General features: G+C 36.7%; 1 protein-coding gene across 4 annotated transcripts in view; it reads left to right on the top strand.

Annotated features, from left to right (window-relative positions):
- LOC125234601 (probable beta-hexosaminidase fdl) overlaps window positions 1-15,452 on the top strand; it is a 202,320-nt gene that overhangs the window by 161,436 nt on the left and 25,432 nt on the right. Inside the window, exon 1 of one of the 4 annotated variants that reach the window (XM_048140915.1) lies at window positions 3,307-3,671. The exons of the other annotated variants lie outside the window; for them this stretch is intronic. The gene's annotated coding sequence lies outside the window, so the exon portion shown is untranslated. Of the gene's footprint in view, window positions 1-3,306; window positions 3,672-15,452 lie in introns of those variants that run through there. 4 annotated transcript variants of the gene reach the window in all.

Consider the following 15,452-nt stretch of genomic DNA (forward strand, 5'->3'; position numbering starts at 1 on the left):
AAATGCGTTCGGTCTTCCGACGAATTGAGAGTATTCCGATGTTGAGTGCTACGTGAGCCAACTGAGAAGTTTGACTCGACGTCTAACTTATGGACTGGATGTTTGTTGTTTAGCTTTTTAGTTTTTTTTTTTACATATGTGTACAATTTTTATTGCTAGATTGTATTTAAAAAAATATGTGTAATATGTATAATGTTCCTAATAAGTCTATTATATTTACATTGTACAACATAATACATAATATTATAAAATACCAACAAAAATAACACTAAAATTACATTAAAAATACGCTTAAAATCAACGTACATAATAAATTTAAAAAAATCACAGAATCCGAACACTTATGTTGTAAGTTTCCAAGCTAAGTATGGAAGTTATGCATTTTGTAATTATATCTTTATATGCCAAGCTGAAGCTTGTGAAGAATAGACGTATTCAGAAGTATCAGAACCTACTCGTAATCCGTTCTAATGTGTGAGGACTAAAAGAAGACTACATTTAATAATTAATTTTGTGTTACCTACTTTAATAACGAATCTTTAACTCCGAGAATCTAAGAACCAACTTCAAAAAACATAATCATTAAAACATATTGTTCACGTAACATTGCTACAACATCAGATTATATTAATACTAATAGATGTAATGGCCATGGTGTGTATACTATTTTTCTGTTCGACGGGGCTGGGAAGTGGTAACGTTTACACAGCGGCATAAAATTCGAGGACTGAAATAGTACGTGGAGTCCCTCCGCGTGGAAGAAGTGAAACTTCGTAATGTGGAAATGAAAATAGGAAGGGGTATTTCAAAATTCGCAATTCGCTGTCAGTGAGCGTTAAACGATTAACGCTGTCAGTTGGAATCACATTAGAAGTTTCACTTCAAAAAATGGCTTTACGAATCGTGTGTCCATACATTTCGTTGGTTCAACTCGCCCGCAACAATATTTCTAATTGTGGGGGCTAATTCTCGCCACAAACAACTCCCAATTGTAATTGCAAATCATTTCTGTTAGAAGCAAATTTCAACCGAATGCTTATTAATTTCGATTGTTTACTGAGATTAATTGCGGGGGCTGAATTTGTATTTAAAACTTCGTGAAATAGTACGCATATCTGTTTATTTTTAATTATTATTTGTTTTCTAAAACGTACTGATGTTACATTAAAATAAATAAATATTAAAGGAAATTCTTACACAAATTGACTGAGTCTCACGGTAACCTATAGCATTCGTCATTGGAAAAAGATTTTAAAATAGAAATATTTATTAACTTAAAAACATGTACAAAGTAAGTAAACAAACAACTCAAATATGCCTTTGGGTTCTGAGCTAAAAATATCCTGTGTAGTGTGTATGTATAATATACCTGATGTAAAATATAAAAATCCTATGTGTATAAATATAAAAGTCCTAGGTACCTATGTAATTATTAGTTAACGAGTTGCGTATGTTTACTGTTTTATTTTTATTCGAATGGAAAATACCTCGCATATTTGAAGGAGGTACTTACAATATTTTCATCCTTTAGTGCTAGTGCTTTTTAAGTTTTAGCAATTTCAATTTCTATAAAAACTTGATGATTGAGATCGAAATATTCGAGATAGAAGAATTACTCGCTACATATGTCTCGGAATCTAGTAAAATGTCCCAGTTTTTCGGTTACCATACGTGCGAAATTGTCTTGTATTTTTATACGAAAAAACCTGTTAAAGCGGACTTACAAATGGCAGGCGACAAGGCTTTTTGCAACTTTTTGGGAGCTAAAATGAAAAACAATTGCGTTTTCTCAGAAAAGGTAATCATTACCTAAATTACTGCACCGCATCTATAATTTTACCAAACCACTGCCAATCAACGTCAACAATCACTTTTTATTTTATATAAATGGTAAAAAGCGTGTATTCTGTACACATTTTTTCATCATCGTAACCGTTACACTGTAACACAACAAAGTAACATTGTGTCACTGTTGGAACGACTATCTATAAAAGTTATCGTTTACACGTGGTCTCATTTACATACAGGTTTTAGCAATATTTTTCGTCGTAATAAAAAACCGGAAACTACTTTAAAATGTAGAGTAAAAAATTAAATTTACCTAGTCCTTACCTATGAATTGAAATTTATTTGCTTAAGAAATAGTACATTACAATACAAGTGCGTAAAAAAGGGAGTTCGAAACGAGTGGCGATAAATTAAAACACGACCGAAGGGAGTGTTTTAAATCGACACGAGTTACGAATTTCCTTTTCGCACGTGTATCGTACGACGTTTTTCAGTACAGATGAGCCTCCGAAGTTTCGACCTGGCATATGAACCACTTCTCGCACTAGTGCGTAAAAAAAACACCATCTGTACTGAAAATGGTATTGCGATAGAGTTTAATATTATTTTGATTGTTAAGATAAAGTTTTTAGATTATTAATTCCTTAGTTAAGTAATTAAAAAAATATTCTACAATACCTTATGCCTTAAACAAAATTAATATTAAATAAATGTATTATTACACGCATATTCCAAATTATTTATGAAACACTTTTCAATTCTAGACAGTTAGTTTTTTGCGTTATAAATATTTTTCTTGCTGTATTCCATATGAAGAAGAAGAAAAATATTTTATACACATCCCCAGAACAATGCATGAATTAATAAATATTGCTCAAAATACAGTAAAACCAAACTAACCTAACATTTGTCCAAACCTCACTGTTCGCAACACTCAAATCGCGAGAGTTCCAAATTCAAAAATTAAAAAGTAACTTTCCGTTCGGTCCAAACGGTATCGCAAAACTTTTCGGAACGGTCCGATGGCACGCGACGCGCAAGGCCGGGAGGGCGCGAACGAATGACGGCTGAGGGTAAACCGCCCTGTGATACCTGGATTGGCGGAACGTTTGGCCCAACGTTTGCAAGGAATTTCAACTTGTATGCGATGTAGCTTTAAATAGAATGGTGTGTAGATGGTCACTTATTTATAGATAGGACAGCATATTTAAGTGGCATGTCTATGACGTTGAGAGATATAGGGTTTGAATTGAAATATCTTACGTAATTTATGTCACAATGTTGTAATGTCCTAACTTAAGGTAAAACTAGCGGCTTGATTCGAACTTTCAGATATGTCAAATATTAGCTTGGATACGATGTTGATATCGATATGTTACGTTTTTGTTCGAACCTACAGCGAATATTTGTAGTAAGTATCATAAAATTCGAATCCGAATAGGGCCGTAGGTCTAAAATTATTATTTTTGCAATAAGCAAGAAATGCAACTATATACTTAGCTCAAGGTGTCCTTCTATTCGTTATCAATCCATTCCGAGTGTTATCTTTGCATTTATATTACTTTTTCAGAGTCACACTCGTGTTCAATAAGTGCGGTAGTGTTTTATGGTGAACTAAACTACATTATTTCGAAAGATTACAGTCACGAAATAATGCTGGCTGATAAGAAAAAAAAGTTCACAGTGTGAGCGCTCAGTGTTCGAAATTTTAAAGTCGTTCGATTTGAAAATTCAAAGTTTTAATTAGGAATGTGACGTGATTGTTGACAAAGTTGAGTGTGCGTCCAGCCTTGGCGTATTGGCGGTTATTGGCGCTCCATAACGCCAATGTAGGAGTTTCGCGTCCCGGCACTCCTCTGAGCGGTCGTCCCGTCTCGCCGGAGGTAAGCATTATTATTATTACTTCCCTACTCTCTTTCTAGAACAACGTAAGTTCATATTGAATCGATGTGCACTTACGCTCTTTTGTTCTTGAAAGCAAAGTTTTCTTCGGAATTTATTACCTAAGCCCTTTTAGAATAAACGGATTTCTTAGTGACTTCGTAGGCTCTTTGTGAACCGTGCTAGCATGGGAGTAGATTTATTTTAATTTGTGCAATTTGAAACTTATAGGTCGAATTTAAGCTAGTATGTTTTATTATTTATTTCCTTAACATTATTTTTTCAACGTTAAATACTTACGTCAATATTGACTTGATAAATAGTGGCGTAGGTTTGAAATATTTATTTAAATAAATTGATTATTTCTCTACTGAATTGCCAACTGACGGTAATTTTCAACGAGCTAGCATGATATTAGACCCACCGTCGCCATGAGTTGGTGTTGCAGTTCGTCTGTGTCGACATCGCTTAATTACTTTATCTTTATATTAATTATTATTTATGAGAAGTAAAAATGTGATTTTGTGTAAAAATTTCTTTGCGATTGTAGACCGATAAAACAGACAAGCAACCCCAACACACAACAACCGGTCTGGCGTAGCGCGTAGTGACCTGCTACGCCGCGGTCCCGGGTTCGAATCCCGGTAAGGACATTTATTTGTGTGATGAGCACAGATATTTGTTCCTGAGTCATGGATGTTTTCTATGTATATAAGTATTTGTATATTATTTTTATTTTTATTTTATTGGTATTCAGGATAACTACAGCCGTAAATATAACTAAAACATACTAGTGCTTACATATAAGAAGGCCAATAACAGTCATCCATTAAATTACATTTTGTAAGAATTAAATTAACTAAATGTTATATAAACAATCAAAATGTGCAATACACACAAATGCTCCAACGGCTAGAGTACATACAGGTTGTTGATTAAGTATTCTTATAATTACGTAACTTAAGGCTTCAATAGCTATCCACCTACTTAATTCATTAGAATACTAGTATAATATAAATACCCATAAATACTCATAGGTCATAAGTTATATATTGTTGTCTAGTACCTGCAACACAAGCCTTCTTGAGCTTACCGTGGGACACTGATCTGTGTAAGAATGTCCAATAATATTTATTTATTTATTACTAGCGACCCGCCCCGGCTTCGCATGGGTACTATACCTACATGTAAACCTTCCTCTAGAATCACTTTATCTATTTAAAAAAACCGCATCAAAATCCGTTGCGTAGTTTTAAAGATTTAAGCATACATAGGGACATAGGGACAGAAAAAGCGACTTTGTTTTATACTATGTAGTGATAGTGATGTTGCATTGCACATAACAGCAGAGCTGCAGTTGCGTTGCCGTTCGTCTCAGCATCGGTTAGTTACTGAAAGATCAACAGCAGCTGCATTTGAACGCTGGAAGGACGTATTCGCGCTGGAAGTGGATTATTATTTTTTTTTTTATTAAGTACTAGCTCTTCCCACGGCTTCGCCCGCGTGCGAATCGAATCTTGTTTTCCCATACAAACTTTGGACCCCCATTTCACCCCCTTATGAGGTGAATTTCGAAAGATCCTTTCTTAGTGCTCCTCTACACCTTATAAGGAACCTACGTGCCAAATTTGGAATCTCTAGGACCAGCGGTTTCGGCTGTGCGTTGATATGTCAGTCAGTCAGTCAGTTTCTTATTTTATATATTTAGAAGAAGATAGTATATTTAGTTTGTTTTGAAAAGAGGTTTAACGCATATAAAAGTGAACTATGTATTAGGTATTTAAATATTTTTATTCAATATATAAGCAAGTAAAATAAAAAAATAAGTACAAAATAAATCCACAGCACAGGCTTCGTCAGATATAGTATCTATAAATAAATAAAATAAATAATGAGTATTTTGTAGTGTCCGGCGTAAATTTCGATTTCGGCCAGTTTCGGCGAAACACGTTAGGTACATGCATCAGTCGAAGGCTTGGTTTCTGCTAAAAGCATCAACGCGCATAATAAAAGAAGAAGCAAATCTCTATTCTATAAATAACACGAGTCATCATATCATTGAAAACGACAGCCAACGGCCGATAAGGATATTTTCAAAGCTTATCATAGTTATCGTAATCCGATTTTAGTGTAGGTATTTGCTGTAAGTCGACTGATTGATAAATATTATTGTGTATTTATATATTCCTCAAAATTTACACTGTAATTTTGATTATTTGATTTAATTGGCTATTGCGTCATTAGACTCATTAGTCATGATTATAAAAAAGATAGGTAAGAATGTACGAGTAGTACATAGATAGGTGGGAGTGTCATGTATCAAAGTGCAGTCATGTCACAGTATAATAAAGAGTACGGTATGGCCACTCCCAGCTGAAAGTGCCGCGTACCCGCTCTCGTTTACCTCACAGTTACCGCTTGTCAAAAACGCGACGAGTCGACCTGTCATATCTCACTTATTTTAAGCATGGTACGCGTTCACCTACACGAGCTTAGACTGTGTGCGTAGGAACGCGCCTCTTTCATATATTTAATCGCCAGTGTCCGAGGTGTGGTCACGTCGAGTTACATACATCTACACACTGTGCTTTCTACATTATTCGATCCCATATCGGATATAGGACCGATATCCTTTAAGTACGTAAAACATAATGTGAAAATGCTCTGATCACGACTTTTTAAACATTTATATTTGAACATACCTAATTCGTAAAAGCGTATTCAAAATGTTCAGATATTTCTGTTCACTTAAGTGCCTGCATAACCCTATATGGATAAGCAATTGATGAAAATACAAATAATCGTCTTATTTCATCAAATTGGCACCGAAACAGGTTTTTTACCAGACTGAAGACACTTCTGGCCAGGGCTCGCTTTTTTGGGTTCAGATAGATAAGAAACCTGCCAAAGTCTCTTCAAGTTTAGGAGTTAACGTTATCTCGTCAGCATTACTGTTTCTTCGTGTAATTTGGAACATTCCCAGCACCTAACGGGAATATTTACACATGGTATAATATCCACGGCACTTCACTAGTTATACTACACTTTGTGTGCACTTTGTGTACAATGAGTAGGAGATTGGAAGAGGGTTGTGTAGGCTTCAATAGATTAATTTAGAGCTCAAAGCTGCTCCTCGTATACCTAAGATTGAAACTGTATCAGTTTCTACTCCTTAATCTTCTGAGAATAATAGTCATTAAGTTAATGATTTCCCATAATATCTACATTCAGATTCAGATTTTCGCACATTCAGATTTAAGATTGACCCTATGAACACTTTCACTTGGTCGGTCGGTCGGACACCATCTGTGTCTTGTACCATCCACTGCCGTGAACAAGCCTCTCTCCATAGAGTGATACATAAGTTAGAAGGTTTTTTACCCCTCGTATTTTTTGGCACAGATCTGTATGTGGAAAAATCTATTGGACCGGTTACATATGCAAGGTGTTGTTAGTCTGTGTGGAAAAATAATATTCACAGAATGTACTTTTATACCCTATCAATCAATCCCATCATTCTACAATCCTTCTCCGGAAAGAGTCGTGGAATGATCAGACTAAGGGAGTACGGTATTTTTGTTTATGTAATCGTTGTTTGTTTGTGAAGACCGGTCTGTTTCAGCTAATAGAGGCTATACTATTACATTGTAACATTAATTATGAGTAAGATTACATTGAGGCACTTTGTTCGGTCCTTGTTTGTACGTTTTCTTTCTGACTCTTGGAGACCACATACATCTCCAAGGAAAAAAAGTACGTAGATTAAGTATATTTATTTTCTCTAGTGTGACAGCAAGAGTCTTTTACAACTCAAAAGTTATTTTAGTTATCTTTTATTTGTATCAGTCTGTATTTTTTTTCTTCATCATGTTTAATTTTTTTTTAGATGTACTTTGACATTTAGAGACTCTATACATCTCTAAATTTTTTTATTAATCATAGTCACTTTGTACTTATTGTAATTGTTGACATGTAAAAGTGCCCCTGTGGCCTACTTGCTGAATAAATGTTTTTGATTTAGATTTTTTTTCGATTTCGTATTTTACTACTCCCTTGTACACTATCTGTGAGAAAAATCCCTTCGTTATCACATGAAAGACTGATGGTAAAAACCTGCTTAACCTCCAATGTCGCCATTCTTCATCGGCGTGACGCGGCACGCTCCCTGTCATCCGTCAACTAACGTCTGACCCGTTAGATAACGCACAAAGGCTCGTGTGTCCTTATACTTCAGGTTTACCTAAAACCCTTTAAACATCGCTTAAGAGGCTCGAACTTTATCAGGGTATTTAGTGACTAACGGGTGAGCATCAACAGTCAAGTTTTTTTTACTTGGTTTTATTTTCATATAGCATGCATAAATTTCATAATATAATTACAATGGGGGTATACCTTTTATTATTTTCATACAGCCTACCTACATAGGTATAGCTTTGAAGCTAAAAATTGTAAAAATGCTAAGTCAAGTATCCAGGTTCCAGGCACAAGATCCAGGCCTTGCCCAGGGCAACAGGCATTTCTACCGAGTCAAAAGAAACTTCCAGTTATACTATGCGTACCTACAAAAGTGCATTCGCTCAAAATATTCTGAATCTATTCGTTGTTGGATAAACAACGAGCTTTGGTAAAATAAAGCTTGCGCGACTTGCCAATATCAATATTGCATTCTTTGGTGTCAAGTTCGCTTTGTCACTCGACTTTCCGCGCATTTTCTTATCCAAAGTGGTTGTTTTCTGTTTTAGAATATAGCTGGTGAAATTTTATTGTAATAGTACCAACCGACGTATATAGTAAATAAATATTATAGGACATTCTTACACAGATTGACTCCCACGGTATTGGCTTGTGTTGCAGGTACATAGAAAACATCCATGACTCAGGAACAAATATCTGTGCTCATCACACAAATAAATGCCCTTACCGGGATTCGAACCCAGGACCGCGGCGTAGCAGGCAGGGTCACTACGCGCTAGGCCAGACCGGTAGTATTCGAATTTTAAATGATACTTAGGGCCACTTGCACCCCCCGCTTAACTCAAGGTTAGTGGGCTGTCATCTGTCAAATTCCATATAAAATGGTGGGTTAACCCCGAGGTTAGCCCTCCATTTTCGGTGGTGCAAGTGACCCTTAGGCCCACTTGCACCAACCACTTAACTCAGGGTTAGTGGGCTGTCATCTGTCAAATTCCATATAAATGGTTAACCCTCCATTTTCGTTGGTGCAAGTGGCCCTGGAATAATAGTCTTGTAATAGCCGCTGCGAAATACGGGTATCAAAGCAATTTAGTTCAATGAGTAGTCAAATTGATAGCAATCACGTGTAAAATACTATAGTACCTGATTGTGGTCGTAGTCTCGTAGACGTAGGTATATTTACTAGTTTATATTTTATCCGTCTCATCGACGGAAAGAGAAAACTCCAGAATGTTATTGTATTCCGACGCTACTCGTGCGTGATTTTCATACGGCGTTTTGCTCAACTATCGCTCCGATTCGCGATTCTGATCCATCATAATACCTCCCAGGGAATAAAGGATGTAACCGACACTGTTGTTGTCATCGCCTAAAGCAATGTCGTCGAGACTGTCGAGAGGCGCTAGCTGGTGATTGGTGATCTCAGATTGTCAAAACAATAGTTGACTGCTGTCATTTTGTTACCATTTACCCATTACAGTGGCGCCAGCTGGTGAGTCTCTCTGCAAAAAAAAATCTTTATACCTACCTCTTAGTAACTTTCTGATCTTACATAGAAGTGCAGGAGGGGTCCCTGCAGGTTTTTTGCTTTTTCCAGTTCTTTAGATTTTTGAAAGTCGTTACTCTTTTTTCTATTCTACCACTTTCGAGCTCATAGTTTTATGCTTTTAGCTCATATGTTGGCCTTCCAGTATATGTCCTCCTTCCTTTGACGTGACGCCTGCGTTTGATCTCAAACTGTTAGGTAACCTACTGGATTGCCTATGAATGCCCCAACATGGACCACCATTCGCACATTCGGCCCTGTGTGCGTAGCCGATTGCACAAACGCTCACGATATCTCTTTCGTAACTATCTATCTCTATCGCTCTTCCGTATTGGCGTGACAGAGCCAGACTACCTTCTGCGTTTCGGTGGAGTTTCGCGTCGCAGAAATGCCATTCGGCTACGGGGCTATATATTAGTCTTCATTGGCCCTTGGGTTTTCAAATGCCATGGAGTGCCGCACTTTCTTCCTCGGTCTTTCTTCCATGCGCCGATCCAGGGGGCCATACAAATAGACCACTTGACCCCCCCTGGGGCCTGGGCCTTTTCCACGTGACCCCCCCCCCCCCTGGACACGACGCTAGATCCACGCTAGCTTTCTTCCATCATATGTAGATGAAAGAAAGGTACCGGCGTCTATCCCAGTGAGAACAACAACGTTTCAGGAGCCGTGCGATAAGATAAGCCGTTTTGTAAACAAGCTATGTTTGTTTACGTTTCATTAGCGGTTGAAATTAGACACGGCTCCATCCGAGGAAGTTTTTGTTGGATTAAACTGTGCTTTTAGCTTTTATTTGAGTTTGCGATGCGAGGCAAGAACGTATTCAGATGCTCGTATAGAATTTTTAAGATGGCATTAGAAAGAGAGAAAATATATGGCGCGCCGCATTTAAACATACTTATGACATGACTGAAATTAAATCCATATTTTTCCACCACGCTAAGCGATTCGCCCTTTTCGGTACTTTTGCTGTTTTTAAACCCCCACCGCAAAAACATCATGGTGTTATAAGTTTGACGTGTCTGTCTGTCTATCTGTCTGTTTGTCTGTCTGTCTGTTTGTCTGTGTGTGTGTCTGTCTATGGCATCGTAGCTCCCGAACCGATAAACCGATGTAGATTTAGTTTTTTTTTTGCCTGAAAGCTGAGTTAGTCGGGAGTGTTCTTAGCCATGTTTCATGAAAATCGGACTACTATGCCGCGGTCGGGGGTTTTTTCAAAATTTTAATTTTGTGGTTAGGTTATAAAAGCCGTACATCTATTATATATCTTAATCTTCCCTAATAATACTTTCTGACCTAAAGCTTTTTAAAGGCAAAAAAATTAAAACGAAACAAAGGTTTATTTTATAGGCCTTACAGGTGCTGCCTACCAGCGTGATTAGATTTTAATTAATTACTGCCGTAAATGTTTTATGTTAAATATGTTACAAAAATTCAAACTTTCTTTTCCTATTTTTTTAATATTTAATGGAAGAAAAGTCATTTTAATCAGTCATCACATCAAAAAAACAACAATCGTCATAGAATCGTCAAGAGGGGTTGGGGTTGGCGTGATTAAACGTGACAAAGAGGGGATGAGGAGTCAAAAACCGTGGTGAAATTTATAGATAATCTTACCAGTTTAAAATCTTGTCTAAATGAAAAACGATATTTATTATTCTCGACGTTGGAAATATTGTTATTTACCGGTTATACGGGGTTAGGCAGAGTGTGGATACCAATGGAAATATAAATATACTAGTTTACGTGGCGAGCAATATATTTACAGTGACATATTTACAAACACAACGTACAAAACATAAATATTCAAACTGCTGTCACATAAGTAATGGTTTACTTTATGCCAGCATAATGCATACATATGCAACCTCCAATAGGAAAGCCTATCAGTTTTTTATTGATTAGAAATATTAATTTATTTAATTAAACGTATAAAATAGGTTACAAATAAAACTAAATTAAATCTAAAAAACCTAAATAACTCTAAAACTAAATAACTTACATTTGGTGTAGAAAAACCTACTGGAAGAGGCCTCCCCGCGCAACCCCTGTTGCAAAGGAATAAATTCAACATTTATAAGGTTTATGACTCCCTACAGTTCATAACAATCATAACTAATAATTACTAGAATTCCTCGGAGCTTTCACAACTCAACTATTTACATTGACAGTTAGGAAGTAGTCATTATAAAGTTTTAAATAGACAGCCTTTGCTAACGTGCATGGCTGCAGATTAGTCAATACTTTAGATACACCATTATTTCAGACAAGACACGTTTAGTGTTAAACAAAGTACTATATTCCTTTAGCATATCTACAAACTTTGAATAAATTTCTAAGAGTTCTTTAGGCGTAACAGTCCGAATTGTTATAGAGAAACGCCACATGAAAAAAAAAGTATTAAGAAATGAAAAGCTATGTTTCCCTGTGATAGTAGCTTGATTAAGTTAGACGTCATTAGGTACCTATACCAAAAAAACAAAAATGTTAGCATACGACACGAAATGTGAGTGTGCACGGGAAAACGTCCCACGTCGTCGATTGCTATAAAGCCGCTTTGTCAGTTTATTCATATAAAGATACAAGTAAATCTCGCCTTGATGGTAACCGACAAAGTAGGCCGTTTTACTAAATCGAAATCGTTTGAGACGATTAATCAGTTTCAAATCTTATCAAGGAGATTGATAGATACAACAGCGTAACATCTTAGGGACCATCCACACTCATAAGACGCATGTCTTGCGGCGCGCAACGGACGCCACGTCGCCTGAATGTAATTCAAAAAGCGTCTCCTCAATACATTTTGTATAGGAAGGACGTAAGACGCGCCCCCAGCAGGCGGCGCGGCGCGCGACGCCTAAGTGGGGACACTGCCTTAACAAGACATCTGAATGTTACTTTAACCTATCAAAAGCGTGTGATTTAAATGTTATCAGTAAAGATCAAGACTACCCTTATCAGTGCAGAATAAAATAGTCATGTTTTATTTGACGTGGCATATCTCTTATACGTATAATAAATCTGCGACAGGACATTGACTCGTGTACGAGACACAAATGATCATTTATTAACAAGTGTTCACGCCTTCGGGTACAAATTTTGCTTGGCTTCAGTGACAATTTGTCTGTTTACTTTGTCCTTCTGCTAATTATGTACATAAAGGTAATGTAAAATACCCTATAATGGACGGTGATGCCATTATGGACAAAAAAACAGAAGTCCTTAAAAATAAGTAATTAAAATTAGTTTCTAAAAACTGACGGCAATGTACCATAAACTAGAGTTGTAGAGCTGTTTCATTTTGAAGTTTCAATTAATTCGGTTATTTCTGAAGGATTTGGCGATAAGATAAAATTCACCAGTTTACTGAAAAAAATATCAAGACGAATTCTTAGTAATGTTGCTAAGAGAGTTGAGTTCATGTATAAAATAATAAAAAAATAATACTCGGTGTAAACTTGAATGAGTTTTACTTACTGCATTAAGCATGAGATAAAGTATAAAACGTACAAGTTTGTTGCTCCAAAGATATAAAGAAATAGCGTTATTTTGCGAGTGTTTATTACTGGAACCGAAAAACTGCGTACCTCCTATGATGGACAAGGAACAATTTACAAAACCAAAATTTACAAGAAACAATCCTATGTTAAAATAACCCAAACTAATTTTATTTATGGTACTTATATAAAATTGACTCATTGAGTATCAGTTGGCTTTAAAAGTAAAATTTTAAACTTATTTCACTGTCCATAATGGGGGATCCATTACTGTAGAACTGCCGTCCATAATTGGAGAAAAAACACCTAGTTTTAATTTGTTAACTATGAAGAAACCAATAGGAGTATCTATTCTGCAATACGCTTGAAATGTAAAAGAAGGATAGGACATTCAATATTTAACACGCTTAGCGGTAGAATTTTTACATTTATCAGTGAAATATCAAAAACAGGCGAAAATTTTTCTTAAACTGTCCATGATTGGCGTGGTGTGAAAATTTTCGTTGATAAAGCCGGAGGGGTTTTCGGGATCTGTTTTGTATGAACTTCTACAGATACTGGAGAATTTTAGGGAACCCGTAGGGAATCGAGTTGTATCGACGCCACGCCACTGGTAGGTATACTCTTACGTATGTATATCGTATAAGTATATTAGATATTTCATCAAGTATCTGACTATAAAAGAGAATACGAAATGCGTATGGAGATAGTTTCAGTGACAAAGAGTTCTACTTGACCTTGACCGTTCATACGCTGAGTGTTGAATGCGAAATGTAAAACACGTGCGTTACTGTCAAGGCCGCCAATCACCATGTGTCAAACCCAGTTCGAAACAAAGGACAATCGATTTGATCTTTGATTTACTTAAAATTGGAAATTTACATTTTTCATCATTCCACACTCATTGAGGTAATTTCACTCAATTGCTTTAAAGTTTTCAGTGGACTCTATTGTCAAGTAAAATAAAGGTGACAGCTGGTAACTAGAGCTACCAAAGGCAACGTTGCGTAAGCGCATAGAGGCAGTTCGGCCAATTTGTGCTACGAGCTTGCTACTACGTCGCTACGCTTGCTACGTCGTCGTAGCGTATTCGTACATGTCTACTGTGTAAATGCCATTATTACAGGAAGACCAATTCGTACGTCAAAATTTTGTTACTATGAAGTAAATAATAATGCTTGAGTGACGCTCGCTCAGTTTCGGGCACAAAATTTCGTGTTGAGTTCGAGCAAAAAATCTTGTCGCTTGCTATTATAAAGACGCTCTAAAAAGTTACAACCACATTTCGTTTACATGGTATTTAGATCGTGAGGAAACCGGACTAACTCCAATAAGGTCTAGTTTACCCTTCGGGCTGGAAGGTCAGATGGCAATCGCTTTCGTAAAAACTAGTGCCTGCGCCAAATCTTGGGATTAGTTGTCAAAGCGGACCCCAGGCTCCCATGAGCCGTGGCAAATGCCAGGATAACGCAAGGAGGATGATGATGATGGTATTTAGATATAATTTTGAAATTGGTCTTCAGCATTTTGACTATACTAACCCTTATTCATAAAAGTTCACTAAAGTTATCAAGCCGATAAAGTTCTTTTGTCCTTTCCCTTTCTATCACACCAATGGGTCGGAATGTCGGAAAGGGACAAACGAACTTTATCGGCTTGATAACTTTAGTGAACGTTTATGAATAAGGCTCACTTGCACCAACCACTTAACTAAGGGTTAGTGGGCTGTCAACTGTCAAATTCCATATAAAATAGTGGGTTAACCCTCGGGTTAACTCTCCATTTTCGTTGGTGCAAGTGGCCCTAAGGGGGTAAATGTTATTACTATAGTAAGTAACTTATTTTAAACTAGGCAATAAGCAATAACAGAACGCTAAAATGTGATTTCCAGAATTATTGGATGGAAATAAGATGAAACAGTAGGAAAGAAATATCCGCCATAAAATTGGATTCCTTCAAAATGCGTAAATAAATGATCGAATCAATCGTCAGAAACATTCGGAGACAAATATTTGTCACTAAGATGTCCACAACAAACATTATTTGTTTTTATTAATTTTTATTCTTGAATTCAATTAGCCTCCTACATTCAGCTACTTCCCTTAGAGGTTAGAGATTCGAACCCCTGTGTTGGAGGATCCAACAGAAATTAAACCTTATTTTTGTCTATGTAGCGGTTGCTATGGAAACGTTTGGTTACAATAGAAAAAAATGTCTTCTTGAATTCCTTCTTGATTCATACGTTTGATGTGAGTACATAAAATAAATGGTTGTTCACCCGGCCACACATGGAATTATTATTTCTCGCCCACTAGAACCAGCTGCATAGCTCTACAACATTGGTCCTTCGAGAGAGAAAGAGGACGAAGATTTTAAATTCCGTGGTGCTTTTGAAATGGTCGGCGATCGACGTGTTCAACATTTAAGCGACGCGAATAAATAGGAAATAACATACCTATTCGTCGCATCACATTCATCGTGCATCAGAAGATCGCGTGCGACGCGATTCCCATTCGTCGCATCGCGCTACATCGCTAGCCCTGCGC

This window comes from Leguminivora glycinivorella, chromosome 16, assembly GCF_023078275.1.
Source record: "Leguminivora glycinivorella isolate SPB_JAAS2020 chromosome 16, LegGlyc_1.1, whole genome shotgun sequence".
Lineage (NCBI taxonomy): Eukaryota > Metazoa > Arthropoda > Insecta > Lepidoptera > Tortricidae > Leguminivora > Leguminivora glycinivorella.